This window comes from Lemur catta, chromosome 20 (genome assembly GCF_020740605.2).
Source record: "Lemur catta isolate mLemCat1 chromosome 20, mLemCat1.pri, whole genome shotgun sequence".
Lineage (NCBI taxonomy): Eukaryota > Metazoa > Chordata > Mammalia > Primates > Lemuridae > Lemur > Lemur catta.
Window position 1 is genome coordinate 29,059,120 of NC_059147.1, and position 11,430 is coordinate 29,070,549.

General features: G+C 33.8%; 1 non-coding gene across 1 annotated transcript; it reads left to right on the top strand.

Moving 5' to 3' along the window:
• The first annotated feature begins 6,262 nt into the window (after positions 1-6,262).
• Positions 6,263-6,369, top strand: LOC123625566. Its single transcript, XR_006730572.1, has one exon. It is a non-coding gene; the product is annotated as a U6 spliceosomal RNA (small nuclear RNA).
• Positions 6,370-11,430: the final 5,061 nt, after the last annotated feature.

Here is an 11,430-nt window from a genome sequence, read left to right on the forward strand (position 1 = left end):
GCTAATTCTATATCTCCAATAGCCAAATGGGTGAACAAGAGATGCAATCAACCACAATACGTCCGGTTTTTCCTATACACACACTGTAAAGTTATAGAGATATAAAGATAAACAAGACATAGCCACTGCTCTCAAGAAAGTAACAATTTATTACAGGAGAAGGACACAAACAAGTAATTGCAATGCAAAGTGGCAAAGGGTACAAAGGATGAATACACAAAATGTCATGGGAGGATGGAAGAGAAAGGAATCATCCTACCATATTCAGTTGGTATTTGGGGGATAGTTAGCCGTAAAAACTTAAGAGAACAGGTGACATTCAAGCCAGAAGATTAGTAAGTAGAAATGTTGATAGGAGCTGTAGGTGATATAAGAGATGGAGTGGCCTTTCAGGAAGAGGGAATAATGTATTATACAAAAATCTCAAGACCATAAAATAATATGACCATAGCAATTATTTCTATATAGAGAAGGAAAAGAGGTATCAGTGGGGCCTAATGGAAATAAATTAGCTTGTAGGAGAGTAGCAGTGGGAATATAAGCTGAAAATATTGAATGGAACCAGTTTGTAAAGGCTCTGTTTGCCACCCTATGAAAACTGCATGATATTAGGTAGCTCAGAGAGAATGCTTTAAATTCAGATTTGCTTTCAAAGAAGAAAAGTAGGAATAGACTGAGACAAAGAAATTTTAGTTAGGGAGAACTGGGGAGCAGTTATTTCAATAACTGGGGGTAGGAGATGTAACCCAAGTCAAGATTTATACTGACTGGGGCAATTTTTATAATTTAATCAAACAACTAAAAGAACATTTAATAATGATATAGTGCTAAGCGTAGCCTAAAGCACTTTTCTTGAGTAGAAGCAATAAGGAATTCCACAAGAACAGGAACCTTGCTTTCAGAAATTCCAAGAATCCAACCATATTCTCAAGACCTTGAATATTATCTGATAAATAGCAAGTGTTAATAATATTATCTGGTGAATGAATGAAATTTCATTTGGCATCTGACTTAGATCTGGTTCCCTAGAGGGGAGGGATAGATGCAAGTACAGGAGGTGTTTTGGGAAGTAGTTTCAGGAACAACACTAGTAAAGGGGTAAAGGAATCAGGACTGGGCAGAGAGAGAAGATAAACCACAGAGAAGGTTCAGCCAGCTCTGCACAGCCTGTTCCTTGTACCCTACATCAACTAGTCATTGGATGAGGACCACCTGTTTGGCTACAGGAAATGCCAAGAGAAGGACTCAGCTCTGAGCTGTTAGCAACCAACACTCCCAGCAGCCGGAGAAATAAACGCCTCATGCTTAACCGGCAGGTAGGTCTGTGTTGTGCACTGCAGCACCCGCTGCAGCATGCTAATGTGTGAAGGAGATAAAAAGTGTTTGACTTAAGTTGATGGCAGGAAGGGGGCAAAGAGATCCCTGCCTTCCCTCCTCCCACCCCCAATTCCTCGATAGCCACTGAAGTATTTGCAAGAAGAATTTAAAATTGTGGGCATAAGAAATCAAAATGCCATTTCCTCTAGGTTAGGTCCCAAGGCAATATAGAGTGTTTGTAAAGCGCCTCGGCTACAATTCTGTTCCTACCACATTCTATTTGTACACTTTCCCCAGCCTCTCTAAGCATTAGTTTCCTAATACAGAAATTAAACATAACAATAGTGCTTGTCTCACAGCAATTCCTGAGGATTAAATAAGATAATGCATTTCTTGGCAACTGACACATAGTAAGCATTTACCAAATGATTAAATCTTAGTATTATTAAGGAAGCTCTTGAAGCATAAGACTGGTTTTCCAGTTTTTTCCCCAATTGGTCTCTAGTAAGTTATTCCCGGAAAGTAAACTTTCCAAGTCTCAATTTTCTTAAGTTCAAAAGTTTGGGGGAATCAGGGGCTCAGACTTTCCTCTACACAGTCAAATGCCAAATATCTTCTAAAAATCGAACGTGAAATAAAGATAGATTAATGGTTAGAGAAAAAACAACAATTGATGAGCAGGGCTTTCCTCTTCAAGCATGTCCAGAGAGAAAGAAGACACATATTTCCCCACACTACCAGTCTGACTTTGGAGATCAAGACACAGGAACACTTACCAGACCTGTGAGTTTAGAAAAGTTGCCTAATCTTTCAGAACCTATGTTTCTTCACTGAGAGTCAGAGCTTCCTCAAAAGGCTAATTTGAAGAGTTTATAAACAGAACATCCTCAAGTGAAAGGCCAAACTATCAGCAGACACTGGATATTTAAGGGCTTCAAATTCCAAATAACAGCTTCCATTTTTGTTCTTTGTTTGTGTTTAATTTCCAAGAGACCTGGTCCCAGTTCTAGTACTTAACTATTCTTCCCACTGAGTTGTATGAGATTATACCTCCAGTGATTCAAAAATCAAACAAACGAAATATCATGAAACCTCTTTACCTTGTAGTAAAGATGAGGGGTTTTCCAATTCAACAAAAAAAAGATATAAATAGTATGTACATTAAGTGAAAATAGTTGTATTTATTACCAATAGTCTAAATGATGTGCCACATCATTGGTTTTTCCATGTCAACGTCCTTGGACCTAACTTTGTGCACTGCTATACAGTAGTACTAACATTAGTGCAGCACTTAAGGGCAGGGGTTAGGCAGACAACCCACATTCAAAACCTAGCTCTGCCATTTTACTAGCTATGCAGTGAATCATTTAAGATCCTTAAGCCTCAGTTACTTTATTTGCAAGACAGACATGAATAGTAGAATCTAATTCATAAGATTATGTGATGAATAAATAAGATAGTGCATGTAAAGTTCTTAGTGCAGTGCCTGGCATTTGTTTACACTTATCAATATAAGCAGACATCATTTATCAACCCCTGAGTTAGTTTGTTAGGGCTGCCATAACAAAATACCACAGAGTGAGTGGCTTAAACCACAGAAATTTATTTTCTCACAGTTCTGAACACTACAAGTCCACCAAGGTGTCAGCAGTTTGGTTTTTCCTGAGGCCTCTCTCCTGGGCTTGCAGACGGCCACCTTCTCGCTGTGTCCTCACATGGTCTTTCCTCTGCGTGTGCATGTCCCTGGTGTTCCTTCCTCTTTTTATAAGGACACCAGTCATACTAGATTAGGGGCCAACCCTAACTGTCTCATTTTAACTTAATTACCTCTGTAAAAATGTTATTTCCAAATAGGGTTACATTCTGAAGTACTGGGGGTTGAGACTTCAACTTATGAATTTTGTGGCAGACACAATTCAGCCCGTAACAACCACTTACTATTTGTTATTTATTATGTGTCAGGCACAAAGCCAGAACCACATTCTTCTGGACTTGCCCCAAGTGTATTCTTCACTTTGCCTCATCAATCATTTTACTCTCTAACTCAACTGCTTTAGCAGCTTACCTTGCTGTTATTGTTTGTTCAACATATTAATAGAAATAGTCTTTTTTCTAATCATCTTATAGACATAATGTAGGTTCATTGTAAAATACTCAGACAATACAAAAATGTATAAAGATAAGAGTAAACCCTCTCATAACCCCACTATAAAGAAATAACCACTGTTTTAAATTTTATAAATGCCCAGATATTCTTTTCTTTATATATTCTCACATACACAAACTTGTTATTTCCAAAGCTGGAATTATACTCTGCCCATATTTTTCACTTAAAACATTTTAGACATCTTTTCGTGTCAAAAAGCGTAAATCTACATCACAACTTTAATACTACATAATACTATATGGCAGCTCTGTTTTCCAACATTAACTTGACAATTTTTTGCTATTATAAAAAAAACTGTTCAGTGAACATCCCTGTTGAAGCATCTTTGCTCTGATCATTTCTTTCACAGACTTTCTTTAAAAAAGTATAAAAACATTCTTAGATTTGTTGATACGTATTTCCGGATTTCCCAGAAAGATGTTCCAATTATACTCTTTCTAAGTGCTAACCGGTTAATATAACTGCCAGGAAACATGTTGATTTTGCACCAACCCTCTTCTACTCCCTCCTCCCTCTAACCATAACCATCCCTTGAGAAGCCATATCATACTAATTGAACCAATATAACACAGCCCTTTCTCCTCAGAGTGACAAGGCTAAAACAGATGACACAATTTGCAAGGAACACATGGAAACACACTCAAGTACTAAATTGCGTGTAGTACAGATGCCAAGCACCCAGGGAGGCTCAACTTATTCCCTTCCGCTTCATCCCCAAACAGAGTTGAAATGAAACACACCCATGAGTTGTAATGTGTTTAATGTATTTTTCTAAAGCAATACTCAATCTTCTGCTTCAATTTCATGTAACTGAAGCAAAAACAGCCCTCACAACCTTCTGTACATTCACCTGCTACCATTAGAAAGAAAAAAAAGGATCAGGAGGTCTCAAATCCATGACCTCAACATCTAACTTGAGAAATGAGAAGGGCAAATTAAACCCAAAGTTAGCAGAAGAAAAGAAATAAAAAAGATAAAAGTGGAAAAACGAGAAAAATCAATGAGACCAAAATCTGGTTCTTTGGGAAAACCAAAAATGTTGACAAACTTCTAGCCAGATTTCAGAGAGAGAGAGAGAACAAATTATCAACATTACCAAAATCAGGAATGAAAGAAGTGAAGAAAGAAGTGAAATCACTATAGATTCTATAGATCAGGGAATATTATGAGCAACTTTACACCAACAAATTTAACAACTTAGATGAAATGGACAATTTCCTTGAAAGATACAAACTATCAAATCTCGCTCAGAACAGGTAACCCGAAAAGCCCCATATCTTTTAAATAAATTGTTTTTGGAGTTAAAAGCCTTTCCAAAAACAAAACTCCAAGCCCAGATAACTTCACTGGTGAAGTCTGCCAAATATTTAACAAATAAATAGTAACAATTCTACATATACTCTTGTAGAAATTTGAAAATGAGGGAATACTTTCCAACCCATCCATGAGACTAACATTATTCTGATATGAAAATCAAAGATATTATGAAAAGAAAACAACTGATTAATAACTCTTATGATCAAAATTTCTAAAAAAAAATTAGAAAATGATTCCAACATTATACAGTAAGGATAATACATCATAATCAAGTTGAGTCTATCTCAGGAATGCACACTTGGCTCAACATTCAAAAATCAATGTAATTCACCATATTAACACACTGAAAACAAACTATATGATCATCTCAATAGATACAAAAAGTAAATTTGACAAAATCCAACAGCAATTCCTGATAAGCTCTCAACAAAGCACAAATATAGAAGAGAACTTCCTCAACTCAATCAAGGCATCTACATAAAACTTACAGCTACCATCAAACATAATGGTAAACACAGAATGTTTTCTTCCTGAGAACAGAAATGAAACAAGGAAGTCCATTCTCTCCAGTTCCATTTGACATCGTACTGGAGATTCTGGTCATGTCAATAAGGCAAGGAAAACAAACAAAGGCCATTTGGTTTGGAAAGAAATAAGTAAAACTGTCTTTATTCACAGATGACATGATTGTCTACACAGAAAACACAATGAAACATAAAACAAAGCAACTAGAACTAATAAGTGAATTTAGAAAGGTTGCAGGATACAAGGTCAACATACAAAAATCAATTATATTAATATTTACCGGCAAAAAATAATCAGACGTGGAAATTTTTAAATATATCACAATAGCATCAAAAACATGAAATTATTAAGGATAAATACGATAAAATATATGTAAGACTTAAACACATAAAACTACAAAACACTGTTAAGAAAAACTGAAGACGGCCTAAATAAATGAAAAGATACACCCTGTTTATGAGTCAGAAGATACAGTATTGCTAAAATGTCTGCCCAAACTGATCTATAAATTCAATGAAATTACAATCAAAATCCAAGCAGACTTTTTTTACAGAAATTGCTAAATTGATTCTAATATTCATGGAAATGCAAGTACCTAGAATATCCAAATCAACTTTGAAAAAGGAAAACAAAATTGGAAGATGAACATTACCTGATTTAATGACTTATTAAAAGCTACAATAATCAAGAGAATGAATTATTACCATAAAGATAAACACATAGATCAATATAATAAAATAAAAAGGCCACAAAGAGATCCAAACATATATGGATACCTGATTTTCAACAAAGGCACACAGACAATTCAGTGGAGAAAGGAAAATGTTTTAAACAAATGGTGCTGCAACAACTGGATATTCACATGCAAAAAAAAAAAAAAAGAACTTTGATCCACACCTCACACCACATATAAAAATTAACTCAAAAAGAACCACAGTGCTCGCTTTGGCAGCACATATACTAAAATTGGAATGATACAGAGAAGATTAGCATGGCCCCTGCGCAAGGATGACACGCAAATTCGTGAAGCATTCCATATTTAAAAAAAAAAAAAAAAAGAACCACAGACCCAAATGTAAAAACTATTAATAAAAATCATAAAACTTCTAGAAGAAAACATAGCAGAAAGCCTTTGTGACTTCGGTTAGGCAACAACTTCTTAAATATGTCACCAAAATCACGATTTATAAAAGAAAAAATTGATAAACTTGACTTCATAAAAATTTAAAACTTCTCCTGGAAAGATATCCTTAAGACAATGAAAAGACAAGCAATAGACTGGGAGAAAACATTTGCAACGCATGTACTTCATAAAGGACTTGTATTCAGAATATGTAAAGACCTTTCAAATTTCAATAACAAGAGACCAAACAACCCAGTTTTTAAAAAGCTATTATTTAAAAAAGCATACATCCCTAATACAAAAATTTTAAAAAGAGATTGAAGGACAGAAAAGAGTTGATTTCCTCCTATATTACATATAAAAATATTTTATAATAAGAAAAGTATGAAAATAAAAACAACTTACCTGTAAAGATGCAAAGAATATCTTACACAAAATCTTACACTGTGTCACTGTCCTGTGAATTTTTCTTTCTGAAATTAAAGGTCAGGTACATAGGTTAGCAAAAGAGTTTCTAATTTCTGAATTTTTTAAATAAAAAATCTCAGAAAAGTTATAAAATTAAAATTGCATTGGGGCCAGGCGCGGTGGCTCACGCCTGTAATCCTAGCTCTGGGAGGCCGAGGCGGGTGGATCGCTCGAGGTCAGGAGTTCGAGACCAGCCTGAGCAAGAGTGAGACCCCGTCTCTACTAAAAATAGAAAGAAATTATCTGGCCAACTAAAAATATATATACAAAAAAAATTAGCCGGGCATGGTGGCTCATGCCTGTAGTCCCAGCTACTCGGGAGGCTGAGGCAGTAGGATCGCTTAAGCCCAGGAGTCTGAGGTTGCTGTGAGCTAGGCTGATGCCACGGCACTCACTCTAGCCCGGGCAACAAAGTGAGACTCTGTCTCAAAAAAAAAAATAAATAAAAAATAAAATAAAATAAAATTGCATTGGATATAAGTATATTTAATTTTATAAAAAGTGAAAAATATGAAATGATATAAACATCCTCTAAGATGTTTCCCTGTGAGCTTCTTCAGATATTTAAGAAATCATGATTACATAAAGTTTTTATAAGTTTTATAAATATAAAATCTGTAAAGTTCTGAAATTGGAAAAAGTTCCAGTGTTCATGGTTTTAAAATATAAATTTTACAAGCATAAAGAAAATAATATATAATTCCATATCTCAAAGGCAACTATTTGTTTTAAAACAAAACTAGAAAGACAAATATCAATATATTTAGAACAGATACTTGAAATTGTAATTATTATACAGCTTTGCATTCTGATTTTTTTTCTTACGAGAGAATCAAAATATTTCCTCAGTCACAATAGAAACTCTGCAATAAATGTTCTATTTGACTTATTTGGGATAGTTTTAATAAACCCTAGGTGTACTAGAGTTCTTTGATTCTTTTAAAGCTTTGATTTCTCTTAATAAATAATATGGATTGGAAAGATACAGTTATGATCTTAATTCACATTCTGCATGCCCCTCAGCATTCAGCAGAACTAGAGAAATTTTCCAGTATTTTCTCTGCAATTTGAAGTCTTTTCGGGTTTAGTGTAAATAGTTGTAGGTCAGCATCTCAACAACTTTTCTATAAAACACAAACTAGAATATGTCCAAATGCTATATTTTTCAGGACTATTAAGTTCCAATGTCATTAAGCTCAAACTTGAACTAGCCCTGTAGGGTGAATTGCAAGAAACACACTCATAAATTCTCTGTGAATTGAATAGCATTCTCTTGTAGTCTGTATGCTTCATGAATGTTCCCAGGAGATTTGTTTTTACTTTGAATTTCCCCCTAATATATGTATAGTCATTTATAAATTTTATGTATTTACAAATCTACTCATATAATATACATCCTAAACATATTAAAAAGATCTTTTAAAAATGTATAAGGATGAAATAAGCCTTATTTTTAAATAATTATTTTATGTATTCATAGAACAGGTAACCTTATCCTGATCACTAAAAATATCAGCTTATTTCAAGACTAGGTTTTAGTGGCTGACATAGCTAAACAAGCTACCTCTCAAAACACAGAGATCTTTAACGGTAGTGGAGGGAGGAGAAGAGCATGATCACCTTGCAAAGTAAGTCTTGATACTCATTTACCAATTGCATAGAATTTACTTGGTGTTTTCGGTATATAATTTTTTAAATATTTTGCTAACGGTGATGATTTCATACAAGCTTTAATCAATATCTCAAGGCAAAATAAACAGAATGTGGTATATTAATAACAGTGTTTTCAATCCACAAATCCAATAGTTTCCTAGACATTTTTTAGCCTACTTATTGTTTGACTTTATTATATAATACATTGTTTTAACCTTGCTGTGTGTGCCAACAGGCTTGTACTGAGAGGAGAAGTGTGGTTCTGTCATTTTTTCAGCTTTGCTTTTTTCATGGATTATTAGTATTATTTAAAATTTATGATTTTTTAGTAATAATCATTTTAAGAGCTTTATTGAGATATAATTGATATGCAATAAACTGCACATATTTAAAGTGTAAAACTTGATTAGTTTTGACATATGTGTATATACCCAGGAAACCATTGCCACAACTGCCATGCTGTCTTGATTATACAGCTTTATATTAAATCTTAAAATCAGGTCATGTAAGTTCTTCAACTTTATTCTTTTTTTTCAAAGAAGTTTGGGCTATTCTAGATCCTTTGCATTTCTGCATGAATTTTAGAATTCACACACACACAAACACACACACACAAGCTTGCTAGAATTTTGATTGGGAATGTATTGAATCTATAAATAAGTTTGGATAAAATTTTTATCTTAACATTTTTAATCTTCTTTATCAAATTTCTGTTTATTATCCTATCAAGTATTAGAGAGCTATTAATATCTATGAATAAAATTATGGATTTGCCTGTTTATACTTGCAGTTCTATCAGTTTCTTGTGTCATGTATCTTGAAGATGTTATTAAGTACATAAAGACTCAGAATTATTATGTCTTCTTAATAAATTGATTCCTTTATCATTATGAAATGACCTTTTTCCCTGGTAAGAGTCTTTTGCTGGAAATCCACTTTGTCTGATTTTAATATAATATAATCACTCCATATTTCTTTTGATTATTATTATATTACCACGGTATATTTCTCCACTCTTTTAGCCTATTTGTTTCTTTACAGTTAAAGTGCATTTCTTGTAGGTAGCACACATGTCTTGCTTTTTTATCCAATCTAAAAATCTCTGCTTTTTATTTGACATATTTAGAGTATTTACATTTAATGTGATTATATATATGGTTAGGTTCCAGTCTTACTATTTGTTTTCTATTAGTCCTATCTTTCATGTTCCTTTTTTCCTTTTTTTCCTGCCTCTTTTGTATAAATTAAATATTTTTATAAATCCATTTTACCTCCTTTGTTAGTTAGCCATAATTCATTATCTTTTTATTTTAGTAGTTTTAGTTGTTTCTTTAGAGTTTATGGTATTCATCTCTAATTTATCACAGTCTACCTTCAAGTGATATTATAGCATGTCTTATATAGTATAATAAAATTTCCTTATAATGGTATACTTTCAAGAGTAAACATTTGTTTGAGAAAGTTAATAGGTGAAGAGTAGGGGAAATCTCTTTAAGAAAAGGGAGAGTTCCTATAAAAGACTTATAATAGGAAGAAGCATGAAGCATCGGAGCCTAGAGCAGAGTATGAGGCAGAATGGAGCCAGGCAGGTGGCAGGGGGTCTGATCACGCAAAGTTTGAAAACCTTGGTAAGTATTTTAGATTTTATTTGAGAGCAATCTGAAACCACTACATGATTTTTAGCATGGAATATTAACATAATCAGATTTGTGTTTTGAAAAGACTGTGGGATTTTTGTTCCTTCCAGAAAATCAAGAGGAAAGAGAAGCAGCTAGATGGAAAATCTGGTGTTCCTTGACCTAAGTGAGTATGTTAGAAAGAATCTCAAACAAATATAGGAGGGAACAGGAAGAGCAGACCAATTATCAGCCCACAGAACACACAGGGTTGGGATGCCCTTGCCATGGAAGGACAAAGAAGAGAATCAACATTAAGCAGTATTGCATGTGGTTAAAAGTGCACTGGACTGTAGAGCATCACAGACCTGAGTTCAATTTCTGGCTCTGCCATTTATTGTGTTTGAGATTGCAGACAAGTTAATTTTCCCAAGTTTACAGAGAAGGAACTGAAGCTCAAAGTGGTTAATCATATCTACCTCACACAGTTACAGTATGATATATAAACCTCTCAGTATAATTCCAGCCCCATAATAAGTGCACAATAAATACATACTGGCTCTCAGGGGTACTGATATAGTATAATTAAGCCAATGCAGAAGGGCTGATATATGTTCAAGGTCACACAGCTGGTAGACATAAAATTGTTTTTTAAAAATTACTTTTTGACTCACCCAGATAATTGATCATAAGAATTATACCAATTTACAATCTCACCAAAAAAAATACCACCTTCACACTCTGGCAGCAACATTAAAAGCTGCCATTTTAAAAACATTATTTTATTAAGCAAGATTTTAAATGTATTCTACTTCCGGATTTCCTACAAAAAGATTTATTTCACAGATAAATATGAAAATCTTTGGTACTATATGACTGTAAAAGTCTACATCAAAGGTTATGCTAAGATAGAGAATGTAGACTACAATATTATAAAGTCAAATAATCTGTTGCCATGTGTTTTTATTATCTATTATCATTTTGCTTTTATTTTTTGACATGATTTGATAAAGGCTATACTGTTACTCAAAACAGTCAATATTTGCAACTTTAAACAGGGAACATGAGGATTACATCTATATAAAATTCCTACAGAGCATATGCACCTTTGATTGGCCTGCCAAGCCAGTGTACATTATAGTTTCTCCTACAAATATGCTGACCATCATCAAATTGACCTTCAGTGGAAGATGTGAGAAAGTAGCAGTTTCAGGTAATGATCCTTCCCACTTTTTGAAGCTATG